Source organism: Capricornis sumatraensis, chromosome 8, assembly GCF_032405125.1.
Source record: "Capricornis sumatraensis isolate serow.1 chromosome 8, serow.2, whole genome shotgun sequence".
Lineage (NCBI taxonomy): Eukaryota > Metazoa > Chordata > Mammalia > Artiodactyla > Bovidae > Capricornis > Capricornis sumatraensis.
The window spans coordinates 56,319,029-56,335,600 of record NC_091076.1 but is presented as its reverse complement, the minus strand read 5'-3'; positions in this window follow the sequence as shown (position 1 = coordinate 56,335,600).

Sequence of the window (16,572 nt, the reverse complement as noted above, 5' to 3'; positions counted from 1 at the left end):
CAGCCAACTCCATGTTCTCCATTTGTTACAAGCTCCCCGTCTTTTAAAAGAGTCCATTACCGTACAAATGAGCTTATTTACAAAAAAGAAGTAGAGTCATAGATGTAGAAATCAAATTTATGATTACCAGGGCATAAGAGTTCAGTTCAGTTCAGTCACTCAATCGAGTCCGACTCTTTGCGACCCCATGAATCGCAGCACGCCAGGCCTCCCTGTCCATCACCAACTCCCAGAGTTCACTCAGACTCACTTCCATCGAGTACGTGATGCCATCCAGCCATCTCATCCTGGGTCGTCCCCTTCTCCTCCTGCCCCCAATCCCTCCTAGCATCAAAGTCTTTTCCAATGAGTCAACTCTTCGCATGAGGTAGCCAAAGTACTGGAGTTTCTGCTTTAGCATCATTCCTTCCAAAGAAATCCCAGGGTTGATCTCCTTCAGAATGGACTGGTTGGATCTCCTTGCAGTCCAAGGAATTCTCAAGAGTCTTCTCCAACACCACAGTTCAAAAGTATCAATTCTTCAGCGCTCAGCCTTCTTCACAGTCCAACTCTCACAACCATACATGACTACTGGAAAAACCATAGCCTTGACTAGACAGACCTTAGTCGGCAAAGTAAAGTCTCTGCTTTTGAATATGATATCTAGGGTGGTCATAACTTTTCTTCCAAGGAGTAAGTGTCTTTTAATTTCATGGCTGCAATCACCATCTGCAGTGATTTTGGAGCCCAAAAAATAAAGTCTGACACTGTTTCCACTGTTTCCCCGTCTATTTCCCATGGAGTGATGGGACCGGACGCCATGATCTTCGTTTTCTGAATGTTGAGCTTTAAGCAAACTTTTTCACTCTCTTTTTTCACTTTCATCAAGAGGCTCTTTAGTTCCTCTTCACTTTCTGCCATAAGGGTGGTGTCATCTGCACATCTGAGGTTATTGATATTTCTCCCAGCAATCTTGATTCCAGCTTGTGTTTCTTCCAGCCCAGCGTTTCTCATGACGTACTCTGCATATAAGTTAAATAAGCAGGGTGACAACATACAGCCTTGACATACTCCTTTTCCTATTTGGAACCAGCCTGTTGTTCCATGTCCAGTTCTAACTGTTGCTTCCTGACCTGCATAGAGGTTTCTCAGGAGGCAGGTCAGGTTGTCTGATATGCATCCTACTATATATAAAATAGGTAACTAATAAGGACCTACTGTATAGCACAGAGAACTCTACTCAGTACTCTGTCATGGCTTATATGGGAAAAGAATCTTAAAAAAGAATGGATGGATGTATGTGCTAAGTCACTACAGTTGTGTCCGACTCTTTGCAACCCCATGGACTGTAGCCCACCAGGCTCCTCTGTCCTTAGGACTCTCCAGGCAAGAATACTGGAGTGGGTTGCCATGCCCTCCTCCAGGGGATCTTCCTGACCCAGGGATCAAACCCATGACTCGTATGTCTCCTACACTGGCAGGTGGATTCTTTACCACTAGCACCACCTAGGAAACCCAGATATATGCATATGCATAACTGATCCATTATGTTGTACACCTGAAATTAACACAGCATTGTGAATCAGTTATACTCCAATACAAATCTTAAAATAAATAGGTAAAAGAGTCCCTTTAGAGTTTTGTCCTTGCAGAAGGCTCTCACTAGATGATCCACTTAGTGGAAGTGCTTATAAGAAGTCCTCTAGGGATGTGCTCCTCATCTTCCGCTGGTGCTTCCTCTCCCTCCTTGCAGTGCTGTATCTGCTTTATACTCTCAACCTCTCTTCACTGGTGGTGCTCACCATGCCCACGGCCAACCCTGCTGGGGAAGAGAGGCCATGCAGGCATATGACCATCTGACTCCTGGGGCATTGCTGCCTGCTCTCTGTTATGACAGAAGCCATGCTTTCTTTTTACTCTCTTCCTCTCCTGATCTGGCATCCGGTCCCAACACTTCATGGCAAATAGATGAGGAAACAGTGGAAACAGCGGCTGACTTTATTTTCCTGGGCTCCAAAATCACTGCAGATGGTGACTGCAGCCATGACATTGAAAGACGCTTACTCCTTGGAAGAAAAGTTATGACCAACCTAGACAGCATATTAAAAAGCAGAGACATTACTTTATCAACAAAGGTCTGTCTAGTCAAGGCTACGGTTTTTCCAGTAGTCATGTATGGATGTGAGAGTTGGACTATAAGAAAAGCTGAGCGCTGAAGAATTGATGCTTTTGAACTGTGGTGTTGGAGAAGACTCTTGAGAGTCCCTTGGACTGCAAGGAAATCCAACTAGTCTAAAGGAGGTCAGTCCTGGGGTGTTCATTGAAAGGTCTGATGTTGAGGCTGAAACTCCAATACTTTGGCCACCTGATGCAAAGAGCTGACTCATTTGAAAAGACCCTGATGCTGGGAAAGAGGGCAGGAGGAGAAGGGGATGACAGAGGATGAGATGGTTGGATGACATCACTGACTCAATGGACATGGGTTTGGGTAAACTCCGGGAGTTAGTGATGGACAGGGAGACCTGGGGTACTGCAGTCCATGGGGTCACAAAGAGTCAGACACAACTGAGCAACTGAACTGAACCGAACTCCTGATCTGCCTTTATACACATCGCAGCATCTCATGCTGTGGTCCCTCTCACCATTATTTCCCATGATTTCTATACTTGATCACAGAAAGAAGCATGTTTATTCATCACCCAACTAAGCCATGGAAGCAAGATTGTGTTAACATTTGGCTTTGCAGATGAGAACAAAAAAGAATGGCTAATTATATCAGCAAACTATTGAAAGATTTAGAGCTCATAAAACACAAATGTATTTTGCTACCTCATTTCCTTTGCCTTCCCCTTGCCCCTTTCCTTCTTCCTTCCTTCAAAGTAATATTCAGTAGACATAACTCTGAGCCAACCACTGAGGACAAAAAGGCTAACAAAATAGATGTGGTCCCTATTCTCAAATGATGCATTACTACAGAGAGGTGAGTGCTTTGAGGAAAACAATGGTGTACTTTGGGAGAGAAAAACAGAGACCCTGATTGAGTCAAAGAAATCTTCCCTGAGAAGAGACCTAGAAAAAAGTTTTTCCGTCTCAGCACTCCTGACATTTGGAGCCAGAGAAGTCTATGGTGTGGGTGTTGTCCTGAGTATTGTAGGATGTTTTGCAGTCTCCCTGGCCTGTACCTTTTAGATTGTCCTGGGGGTGCAGTCCCCTTCACACGCACACACACATTTGAGAACCAGTGACTTAAAGTGTGAATAAGTAAGTTAACAGCAATGAATGAGAGGAATGTTGCAGGCAGAGGGAACCGTGTGTGCAAGAGCCTTGAAGCCAAGAAGCAGCACAGCAAGTACCAAAGATGGGAGAAGCTGGGAGGCTGAGGTGCAGATTAAGAGCAGAGGGGGCAATGTGGAGCCCAGGGTGAGCAGGGTCAGGGCACTTGTGGTTCTTTCTCACGATCAAGATTTCCCACAGAGCAAACGCAGAAAGGAGATAGCAGATCTGAGAGATGCAGAAAATTAAAAATAGAAGGAAAAAAAAAAGGTTGTGGGACTTCAAGCTTAGACAACTGCTTATGTTGTTTTAATATTGACTAAAATAGGAAAGACCTGTGCGAGATGTGGGCCTAGGGTGTTGGGTCAGAGGGATGGAGGGGAAATAAGTTATTTTCCTTTCAGCATGACAAGTTTGTTGTGACTAAGAACTTCAGTTAAAGAGCTGGGAACACATCTGTGAAGTTCAAAAGGGCGACGGGAATAAGAGGGAGGTGATTCTCTGTGTTCAAATAGTCCTTTCAGCATAATTCTGTTTATCCCTCTATAAAGGGATTATCTGTGCTTTTTTCTACTCTAAGTTTTAAGAACTTTGAAAGTTGGATAACTAGTCTTCATTGTATTCCCACTGTCTAGCATGTAAAAGTTTCTCAAGGAATGATCTTTGAACTTATGAATGTCTGCTGAACTTTGAGATTTGTGGACTAGAAATAAGTGTTCACAGAATCCACTGGAGAAGTGAGATTGTTCACAATTACTAAGAAGACTAGGATGGAACCTACTGGACTATGAACATCTAAGGCAAAGGAAGTGAAACCAGTTAAAAAAAAAAAAAAAAGACTGGGAGCCAGAGACGGGAAGAGAGCCAGAAGGGAAGTTTCTCTGAGTTTCAAGGAGAGAGGATTTTAAAACAGGAGACTGTGATAATGTCAGTGTCTTAGGGATTGAGTTGGATGGGGACCTAAGCCATTGATTTAGACGTTTGGAAAATAGGACATCATTGGTGACTCAGGCAAGAACAATTGCTGTGAAAATAAATTTTAGTAAACTCAAAATGATGTAGATAAGGAAATGCACATAATGAAAGTATGCTAATTTTTCACATGTTTAATAGAAAAGTATGATGACATAGTGACTTCCCTGAGGCGGTCCTGTGTCTAGGATGCACTCTCACTGCAGGAGGCCTGGGTTGGATCCTTGGTGGGGAAACTAGGTCCCACACACTGCAGCTAAGAGTTCACGTGCCACAGCTAAAGATCCCGCCTGTCACAACAAGTATCAAATATCTTACATGCTCCAACAAAGATCCCGCACAGCCAAATAGATAAATAAATGTCAAAAACTATGCTAAAAGCATCTTTTTATAAAAAAAACACCATAATCAAAAGAATCTTTTAAAAAGAGCGAATATGTCTGTATGTATAACTGATTCACTTTGCTCAACACCTGAAACTAACAGCATTGTAAATCAACTATACTGCAATAAAATTTTTTAAATAAAAAACAGATAAATAACACCATCATTAAAAATAGTCATAGGCTGGCAGCATTCTCCAAGGACAAGAACCGCCAAGGGAGCCCTGGAGTCCAGCTGTGTCTGGGACCCCCCAGAGAGGCATCGTGATGGTTCTGCCTTCCAGTATGCGTACAAGCCACCTTGACCCTCCCTGTGTGCCCAGGTCCAGGTTGCCAGGCTCCCTCCCCAGCTCGTGGCCTGGGCCTTGCACTTTTTGATGGAGCCACAACCGGACTCTGAACTGACCCAGACGTGAGGACTCGTGGGAGGATGTGTGCACAGGTCCAGGCCTGGGGGCGGATAAACAGAGCTCCACACTAGCTTCCTTCGAGTTTTTTAATAAAATAATCTCATGTGGCAAAAATAAAAATAAAAATAAAAATAGGTTGAGGGAAAGGAGCCAATGAGATAAAAAGAAAATGCAATCAGGGACATCTGTAGAACAGTTCTAAATTTCTATACTATTTCTATAAATTAGGATTTATAGAAAATATACCACATTTCCATTCACATTTACTAGCCATTTAATATCTTTCCAGAAACCCCATTTTGGCTATTTGTTGACTGATACCAAAGTGTTTAAGCTGCTACATTATAATAGCCAGGGTCACTGAGATGTCGTTTAGTGTCATGTTGTTGGAGGAAGCAATAACTTCACAGACTTTAACAAGACTCACTGCCGATGAAAACATTTCTCAGTCTTGGCTCATCCGTTGTGTTCCTCCTTGTAGCAATAAGAGGCTCCCTAAGATAAACTGCCAATATAATCCTCACTGAGCCTTGTTTTAACATGATTACAAATAGCAGTCCATGCTATTGTTTACATCATCTAGCCAAACAGCATAATACTTTCGGTAATTTTCTAATGTTCTTAGCAATTGTATTTGTTACATTAAGATCATGACTGACTTCAAATCTGTCTCTGCTCCATCTTAAATCTTATGTTTCACTGTTTGTAAGTTTATTCTACAATGTTTTGAAAGAATTATAGCCAGTTTTTGTACATTGCTAAACTCTTCCAGGATGCTTCTTAAAGCTGGTTTATAGATATGATTAGCCTGAAACAAAGTGACATCTGAGTGTTTCTTTTAAAGTGCACTGAATAATATCAAAAGCTTAACTAGTTAGTACTACTATGGTAATATTTTCATTAAAATTTTCAGTCCTCCTCGTGTGATCCAGGGCAAGTTAGCAAGGTAAAGTCAAAATATTCTTTTGGGGTTGACCTAATTGGACATCATTTCCATTTTTCTCTCTTCTGGATAGTAGGGATTGTTTTCCAACAATTTTTTTGTTGTTGTTGTTCACTCAAAAGTAAACAACATTAAACTCCTTCCCATTTTAATCTGTTCCAGACATTAGGTCTCATTTGAAAATAAGAGACTATTTTCTTCAACAGGATAAGGTCTGATTCATTCTGAGTTTGGGAGAAAAATAATAAAAAAAAATAGAAAAAAAAAAAAATGTTCACTCTTTTACTCTCAATATTCAGTGTATACACCCATTGCTTAATTTTTAAATTTTGAACTGGAGCATAAGTTCTTTTGGAACAAAAGTACAATGGGTTTCAGGAGAAATATTAGTCATTTTAGGATGACAAAACTGGGCTTTTCATAACCAGTCTGTAAGTCTGTGCTATGCTGTCTCTCTTTAATTTTAAATAGTTGACACCTCCCCCTACTCACCCAAAAAAGACATCCTGGGCTAGCACAGTACAAAGGTATCAGAGGTTATTGAAATACCCACTAAACCCATAATCTAATCAACAGTGCACTTGGTCAACCTTCAGAATAATCAGACTTGTCATTGCTGTACAAAAGACGGCTGTAAATGTCAATCTTTCTATCACCAACAGGAAAGTCCACTTCCATGGTGTTTGCAAGTCCAGCTTTGGAAAATCTGGTCCTAATCCCAGACTAACTTCCTCTGTGATAATTGCTAACATAACTGTACAACTCAGTGACCTTCTTAATGGAACCCTTATTTCATTTATCCATCAAATGCCCAGCTGCCTCCCTGAGAGGGGCTTCTATTTACTCAGATGTCAGAGGCTGTACTTCTCAGAATCTGAACCAGTGGACATGGTTTCTTTTAAGATGAAATGATAAGTTATAGTCTGGACATAAATACCTCATTGCCCAATCTACACTGCACCTGGAAAATACTGAAATAATTTTGTTCTGATAAGACCATTGTATGGAAACTGGATTCTGGGGTTATAGAACTTGTGATGGACTGAGCTGAAGAAAGTTAAGCAAGTCAGCCAAGGGGATGCTTGCCTCTGTCTTGGGAGCAAGTGTGCAGTAAGCATGGAGAGGGAATGAACTGTGATAGAGGAGCTATCCTTGAGAATGTGTTTTCTTTACCACTCTGTGCAAATCTTTTTCAGAGCATTAAATTTTGGGGGGGGGGGCAGATTTTTCTTATCTACTCTTCCCATTAGACCATAAGTTTCTTGACATAAGAACTATTCTTTTTCTTCAGTAGCTAACACAATTCCTGACTTGAGAGTTGGTGCCTAAACATGTTTATCTAAAGAACTAATAACTCTGAAGGAGCAGAAATTCACAACATAGAATTTCTGAATACTTTCTAGAATCCAAGGAAGTCTTCAAATTTAATATCATTTGTGTATAAAATCTCTTGTTCCAGCATAACCTCATCACAACATACATTCATTAACGAATTGGTTGTTGGTATTGAAAATTACACATTTGGGTTTCATCATCAAAGAATAATAAAAATTCATCATTTCACTCCAGTAAATGGTTTTCCAATTCCAAACACATTCCAACAGGTTATAACCTAAGTCTGAAGAAACTGATAGAGAGTCCGTGATGAAAAGGTTTATGTGTCAATTACACTAGGCCACAGTGCCCAGAGGTTTGGTTGACCCTTATTCTGGATGTTTCCATGAGAATGTTTTTGGACTTAAGTTGATGGACTTTGAATAAAGTAGATTAATTTCCCTCCATAATGTGGGTAGGCCTTATTTAATCAGTTGAAGGCTTTGATGAACCAAAACTTGACCTCTTCTACGCAAAAAGGAATTGTGCAGCAGGTGTCTCTGGACTTGAGCTACAGTGTCACCTCTTCACTGGATCTCCAGCCTGCCAGCCCACTCAGCAGACTTTGGACTTTTCTAGACTCCATAGTATCATGAACCGATTTCTTAAAATAAATCCCCTTATATATACACATCCCATTGGTCTGGTTCTTTGGAGATTCTTAACTTATACACTAATAGGCGTATTATATAATCTATCATCTAACAACTTGGCAGCCCATTTTCCCTTAAAATATTATGTAGAAAGATTCACCACACTGTTTGTTTGCCTGATGACCTCATTTCTTTATTAGGTGTGGAGAAGATTAAACAAAGTGTCCTTATGGCCATGCCATCTGAACCGATCAGTGGACCAGGTGCCAGGAGATCTACCTTCATCCCAATTACAGCTTTGACTCCAGCCATCATGATGTTCATCCACTTGTGCCCCAGTGTCCTCTCTGAACAATGAAGGGTGAGAGAAGGAAAGAGACTGGGACAAATCTAGAGTCCATGGCTGGTCATCAAGGCATCTGTGAGCCTCCTGCAAACACATATATGCTAATTTTTTCTCAAGATAATTTGCAGCTTTCAACAGTTTCAACTTCTGGACTTGAATGGCACTGTCTCTTTCTAGTTTTGAGCTATCACAACACTCCTTTGTCAACTACAAATACTTTGTGATGTTCTCTGAGAAATGTCTGATTTCTATTCAGTGCTTCATGAAGTCAGGAAGACCCTGAGCAGTCGTGAAATAAAATGGTTTTCTTTATCTTTTTTCCCCCTAATCTATGAATATGAAGAGAAGAGGAAGGTGAGGGGATTTTCATTTGAAGGAGATGCATTGTCCAAAATTTCAGAAACAAGCCACAAGAGAGTACTAAAAGTTGTGGTTTCTGAGAAAGGGAAACTGAAGTCTGTGGAAGGAGGAGACACTTTCCACTGTAAATGTTCACTATTATAAACATTTGTGGCCGTGTGCCGTTACTGCTCTTACTCTTTAGGGGTTCGTTTACTCTTAAACACTACTAAATTAAAACAGTAGCAAAACTGGGAAGATGTGTATATTAATAAAGAAGAATACTCATGATATACCAAGTAAAAACACTAAAAAAAATTTTTTTTAATCACATATATCCACCTACTGGTGTATACTATGCCATTGTCCACCCTTCACTGTGGAGCTGGAGAAGAGGGTGAGGATTGTCACTTGACTCTAGATTCATTTACACTTGTTGAGTTGTAACATTGTACAGCTTACTTTCATAATTCAAATAACTAAAATATTTAAACAGCAAGTGTCCCTGAGTTTGTGCATACATATACACACACACACACACACACACACGTGTGTGTGTGTGTATGCAGTCTCTATTTTAATTTAAATGGGATTACATTTTATACACAGGCATATTTGTATTGAATATCATATATAAATATGAATTCTGTGTCATTCAAATAGGCTGGTGGTTTGTGTGATGGGCAAAAAAAATGAAGATTTGGATAAATTATGGGCAAAAATTTAGCCACAGAGGTCCCTAATAAGAGAAGTACAAAAGTCAGCATGATAGTTGGAAGAACATCTTGGAGGTGTATGCCTTAGACTTCCCCCTGGGATAGCTATACTTTGAAAGGAAATTTCTAGATCTAAGACTTTGGGGAACCTGACCTAGAGCGATTGTGAAAGCAAGAATGATTGCCCTGGTGGGAGACATGTCTTGCATGACACAGCACTATAAAACTGAGATGTAGCTAGAAAGACTTTTGTTTATCTGTGACATCTGGAGGTACGGGGAGAGAGCATAAGAGAGATATCTAGCTTGAGAGAAGAGGCAGGCTCCTGGAGAGGCTGATAGAATGAAAAAGGAAGTTGAAATGGAGACGACAGTGTGACAATCACTGAGGTGGCCAGGTCTGGGGTGAGCTGTGAGTCCAGCCGTGTCATTACTCTTCAGGGGAGTGAGAGCCTGACATTTCCACACATTTAGGAAAGTGGCACTCTGACCACCTGGCCCAGGACACATAGGGAAGGAGTCACTCAGGGGCAGGGTGGTGTTCCCAGAAGCATTGTCTTTGGAAGAGAAATCCTCAGTGGGCTGGGTGATAGCAGCGGCAGAAGGCTACTCAAATAGCAAAAGTTCTCAAAGAAATGTGACTTGAGGGCACCTTTTTGCATTCCAAGTCTTCCCAGCACTGGTCTTCCTAATAGTGGATATCTTATTCACTGTCGCTTCAGTTTCTGTTTTATATTAGAAATTATGCACTTTGTATCATTCACTGGGCTTTATAAGCAGTGGCCTAAGTTAGGACATGTATGTCTAACATTCTTCCCCATTCCTGAGGTTCAAAGTAGGACAAGTACCGGAAAGAGGCAGCCTTTAAGGGTGTCTCACTTCTAACCTAGGTCCAAAGCATCCAGTCACAAGTCACCTGGCCTTGTTTCTCCACCTGTGAAAGGAAAGCAGGGTTTACTAGCATAACTCCAAAGGTTTTGGGAGCAATCATGACTGTCACAAAGCGTTTGGAAGAGAAGTCCCCATTGTACCCCAAAGATTTCCAGGCATAGTGTCAATGATAAAAGCTATCGCTATTAGTCTCCTTGCATAATAATTTATGAAGAGAATAACTTAGAAAGGGCTGCTGGGGTCTGAATACCAGAGGTGTCTGTTGCCCAGGCTCTCTGGGCATCATCCACAAAAGAGGTTGGAACTGAAATACTGTAGAAAGAAGAGCCAGATCAGCTCCCTGCACTGTTGAGACTCTCAGGGACAAGCATCTGTTTTCTAACCTCATTCATGTCTTCAGAGAGAGCCATCCTCACTAGACAGAACAATGCATTTACTAGTATATGTCATGGCCCTAACTTTTAATCTGTTTTCCCCTAATGGGAATCATCCCTGAGCTCCACCCTTTTCCCCTTTCTTGGCAGCGCCTGGCCACAAAAGTGGAGCAAAGGCCAAGCCTACCACTGACCATCCTCACTTAGGTCTTGCTATGTCAGGGCAGTGGGAAAAATTCGTGACGAACAAGGACAAAAATCAAGCCTGATGACAAGGAAACAAATCAACCAGCCAGTACTTCTCTCCCCAGATGAGCTTCTGGATTTGGCTTTCTGTTCCCAGAGGTTTAATCGGCTGTAAGAACAGGAGGCTGTGTGCTCCATTCACAGCATGTGAGGAACTTAGCCAACAAGACCGGAGCTGTGGGCTGGGCAAGCAGAGTGGGTGGTGAAGAGAGACTGTCTTTGATCTGTCCATTTGACCCTGTAACACCAGATGACTCTTTCAGTAAACACTTGGTAAACACTGGTCACATTCCCATCACTGAGCCAGTTCAGGGGACTGTCAGAACTCTCGTGGTAACACTGGAATTTAGTTCCTATAAAGACTGGAGTGGGTGAGTCTTCTGAGAGAGTCTGCAGATTTCACTAGTTATAGAAACTCAGCCCCCAAAAGAACCTAGAGGGAGAGTTTAGCTCATCCCAACTTGGTTCTCAAACACATTCAGAAGCCTGTATTCAGAAACGCTGGGGGGTTTTTTGTTTTTGCTTCCTTTTTCAGTAAGCAGTCCATTTTTAACCTCCAAATCTTCTGAGTTTCTAACAAGATTTTCCCCCATGCACACCCTGGAGAGAGGAGCTCGCATTTCCTGGAGCCAGTGGGTGGTGTCAGTGAGAAAGGGCTACTGTGTCGGAGCCAGAGATGTGGGAGCTGGAGGAAGACAGGGTGGAGCCAGCAACTCAGTCTCAGGGTCAGATTCAAACAGGAACTGCTCTCCTCTCTCTGCTTGTAAATTTTTTTCAAGGACCGCTTACACTATAAACCTGTTCATTACTCAAAAAGGATGATGCTTTTTATAGGAGAGATAAGCTTGTAATTTTATGGCAATACCGTAAGAAAATGGACCAGTTAGTTAAGGAATGGGAAAAGCCCTTGAGAGCAGCAACTCCATTTTTGTAGCTAGAGCTCTGAGGCATGGAGAGGTCCCCCATCCAAAGACGCACAAAGAAAGTAGGACCAGATCATAGGACGTCTGTTTCTGCCCTGGCTCCATTTCCTCCCCCTTCTTAAAGCCCACCTTGTGACCCCCAGTGGGTCTCCTCAGTGGTTTCTGCCTCCAGGTATCACTCTGGAAGTTTGCCCAGCTTCTCTCTGGGAAGATGAATTGCTAGCATGGTTGCTAGAGGAAATGTCTCAGGGCTCAGACTCATGAACCCAGGAGGGAGGCACCCTTCCCTCTCAGTCATGAGGCACCACCAGACCATGATCAAGAAAGTGGGGAGAGTCTAGATTAAACAGTCTTGTGCTGACCTCTGCTCAGCTCTAACAGGATCAACAGCAAGAGCAAGGGAGGAAGGGAAGGAGGAGAAGAGAAAGACAAGGGGGATGGAAGGAGCTGAAAGTAGAGGAATAATGGTAAAAGGGAGTAAGAAGGTGGATTATAGGGGAAAGAGAGAAAGAGAAGGAAGAGGTGGAAGGGGTGTTACTAAGTCAGAAATAGAATGGGTTGGGTCTTGTTTGGTGTTGTTGTTGCTATTGGTGGTTCAGAAACTCCAAAGCTGAGAATTATAGGAAGTCTGCTGTGAGTTCCTAGGAGACTCTGGGTACACTGCATCCGGGGATCCCGTTTGCCTCCTGAGCAGTCAGGAGGGCCAAGCCCTTGCTGCCAGAAGGCTGAGAAGAGGGTGGTGACAGTGTCCTCGTTTTCTGACCATTGGCAGACAGACCCCTTTGTGGACACTCCATGAATTAATTGTACTAAGGGTGCTCCCTGGTCTTATTTCAAACTCCACTGGGTCTGAGTTTCAAGAAAATGTTGCAAGAGTGGATTTTCTTCAGCAACTTTTCAGCCAGAAACTCTATCAAGAAGCCTCCAGACCTCTTAAACAGATGTGTCTCTTTATGTCCTTTGTACAGCCAGGAGCCGCCTTCAGCCCTGCCTGAAGTCTGTAGGTGCCTTTGAATACCAAATGGCTTCCAGATTTTGTGTGAGTGGCAGCATTCAACCAGAAACGTCTGGGGCTGCAGGAATACAGAATTAACTCCAGAAGCTAGGTAGCTGCTACTCCCCCTGATTCTGACCACAATTTGCCCTCTGGCTCCTCAGTACACAGGGCTCGTGGGCAGGGAGTCTGGCTTGAGACTCTGACCACTTGTGGATTTTGACATGTTTGTGAACATTGGGCAGACTCCTGGGCAGAGCCCACCATCGATTTATTAGCTTGAGGGCCTGAGAGGACCCCTGGGAAAGGAAGGAGGGAGGCAGACAGATGGGTGTTACCAAAAACAGAGTCTCATTGTGCAAAGGGAACTGAGGTTTAAGAGTACAATTTATGTCTGTAATTTGAATGTTCTCCATGTGAAGAGAGGAGACAAAACAATACTCCTTTGATAAGCCTCTAACACACTGTAGAGCATAAGGGGAAGGAGACATTGCTTTCATAGTGAGAACACTGAAGGCTGTGTGTAAGGTCCTAATATTAAGGTCCAATATACAGAAAACTAACAATACACAATCACAGAAAACTAACCAATCTGATCACATGGACCACTGCCTTGTCTAACTCAATGAAACTAAGCCATGCCATGTAGGGCCACCCAAGATGGATGAATCATGGTGGAGAGTTCTGACAAAACGTGGTCCACTCAAGAAGGGAATGGTAAACTACTTCAGTATTCTTTCCTTGAGAACCCCATGAACAGTATGAAAAGGAAAAAAGATAGGACACTGAAAGATGAACTCACCGTGTTGGTAGGTGCACAATAGGCTACTGGAGAACAGCGGAGAAATAACTCCAGAAAGACTGAAGGGACGGAGCCAAAGCAAAAACAACACCCAGTTGTGGACGTGACTGATGATGGAAGAAAAGTCTGATGCTATAAACAGCAGTATTGCATAGGAACCCGGAATGTTAGGTCCATGAATCAAGGCAATTTGGAAGTGGTCAAACAGGAGATGGAAAGACTGAACATGAACATTTTAGGAATCAGTGAACTAAAATGGACTGGAATGGGTGAATTTAACTCAGATGACCATTCTATCTACTACGGTGAGCAAAAATCCCTTAGAAGAAATGGAGTAGCCATCATAGTCAACAAAAGAGTCCAAAATGCAGTACTTGGGTACAATCTCAAAAATGATCTCTGTTCAACAGTGATCTCTGTTCATTTCTAAGGCAAACCATTCAATCTCAAAAATGATCTCTGAAAAAAAAAAAAGATCTCTGTTCAACAGTGATCTCTGTTCAACAGTGATCTCTGTTCGTTTCTAAGGCAAACCATTCAATATAATAGTAATCCAAGTCTATGCCCTGACCAGTAATGCTAAAGAAGCTGAAGTTGACTGGTTCTGCAAAGACCTACAAGAGCTTCTAGAACTAACAACCAAAAAAAAATGTCCTTTTCATTTTAGGGGACTGGAATGCAAAAGTAGGAAGTCAAGCAATACCTGGAGTAACAGGAAATTATGCCTTGGAGTAGAGAATGAAGCCAGGCAAAGGCTAATAGAGTTTTGCCAAGAGAACACACTGGTCATAGCAAACACTGTCTTCCAACAACACAAGAGACAGTTCTACACATGACATCACCAGATGATCAATACCGAAATCAGATTGATTATATTCTTTGCAGCCAACAATGGAGAAGCTCTATACAGTCACCGAAAACAAGACCAGGAGCTGACTGTGGCTCAGATCATAAACTCCTTATTGCCAAATTCAGACTAGAATTGAAGACAGTAGGGAAAGCCACTAGAACATTCAGGTATGACCTAAATCAAATCCCTTATGATTATATAGTGGAAGTGAGAAATTGATTCAAGGGATTAGACCTGATAGACAGAGTACCTGTAGAACTATGGAAGGAGGTTAGTGACATTGTTCAGGAGGCAGGGATCAAGACCATCCCCAAGAAAAAGAAATGCAAAAAGACAAAATGGTTGTCTGAAGACACCTTACAAATAGCTGTGAAGAGAAGAGAAGCAAAAGGCAAAGGAAAAAAGGAAAGATATACCCATCTTAGAGTTCCAAAGAATAGCAAGGAGAGATAAGAAAGCCCTTCTCAGTGACCAGTGCAAAGAAAGAGAGGAAAATAATAGAATGGGAGAGACTAGAGATCTCTTCAAGAAAATTAAAGATACTAAGGGAACATTTCATGTAAATGTGGGTTCAATAAAGAACAGAAATGGTAAGGACCTAACCAAAGCAGAAGACATTAAGAATACACAGATCCTGAAAGATGATGCTGTGAAAGTGCTGCACTCAATATGCCAGCAAATTTGGAAAACTCAGCAGTGGCCACAGGACTGGAAAAGGTCAGTTATCATTCCAATCCCAAAGAAAGGCAATGCCAAAGAATGTTAAAAGTACCACACAATTGCACTCATCTCACATGCTATCAAAGTAATGCTCAAAATTCTCCAAGTCATGCTTCAACAGTACATGAACCATGAACTTCCAGATGCTCAAACTAGATTTAGAAAAGGCAGGGGAACAAGAGATCAAATTGCCAACATCTGCTGGATCATGGAAAAAGCAAGAAAATTCCAGAAAAACATCTACTTCTGCTTTATTGACTATGACAAATCCTTTGATTGTGTGGATCACAATAAACTGTGGAAAATTCTGAAAGAGACGGGAATACCAGACCACCTGACCTAACTCTTGAGAAACCTATATGCAGGTGAGGAAGCCACAGTTAGAACTGGACATGGAGCAACAGATTGGTTCCAAATAGGAAAAGGAGTACATCAAGGCTGTATATTGTCACCCTGCTTATTTAACTTCTATGCAGAGTACATCATGAGAAATGCTGGGCTGGAAGAAGCCCAAGCTGGAATCAAGATTGCTGGGAGAAATATCAATAACTTCAGATATTCACATGACACCACCCTTATGGCAGAAAGTGAAGAGGAACTAAAAAGCTTCTTGATGAAAGTGAAAGAGGAGAGTGAAAAAGTTGGCTTAAAGCTCAACATTCAGAAAACTAAGATCATGGCATCTGGTCCCATCACTTTATGGCAAATAGATGGGGAAATCATGGAAACAGTGACAGACTTTATTTTGGGGGCTCCAAAATCAATGTAGATATTGACTGAAGCCATGAAATTAAAAGACACTTACTCCTTGGAAGAAAAGTTATGACCAACTTAGACAGCATATTAAAAAGCAGAGACGTTACATTGCCAACAAAGGTCTGTCTAGTCAAGGCTATGGTTTTTCCATTAGTCATGTATGGATGAGAGAGTTGGACTAAAGAAAGCTGAGCACCAAAGAACTGATGCTTTTGAACTGTGGTGTTGGAGAAGTCTCTGGAGAGTTCCTTGGACTGCAAGGAGATCCAACCAGTCCATCCTAAAGGAAATCAGTCCTGAATATTCATTGAAATGACTGATACTAAAGCTGAAACTCCAATACTTTGGCCACCTGATGCAAAGAACTGACTCATTTGAAAAGACCTTGATGCTGAAAAAGATTGAAGGTGGGAGGAGAAGGGGACAACAGAGGATGAGATTGTTGGATATCACCAACTCAGTGAACATGAATTTGAGTAAACTTTGGGCATCGGTGATGGACAGGGAGGCCTGGTCTGCTGCAGTCCACGGAGTTGCAAAGAGTCAGATGTAACTGAGTGACTGAAGTGGACTGAACTGAACTCAGCTGCTGTCTTAGCAGCTGGTAAAGTAGGGGGTAGTTACTGCCTGTGTGTTTTGGATCTAAGGGTCTGTTTTGGATTTACTTACTTGCTAACTTGCTTCAGTTA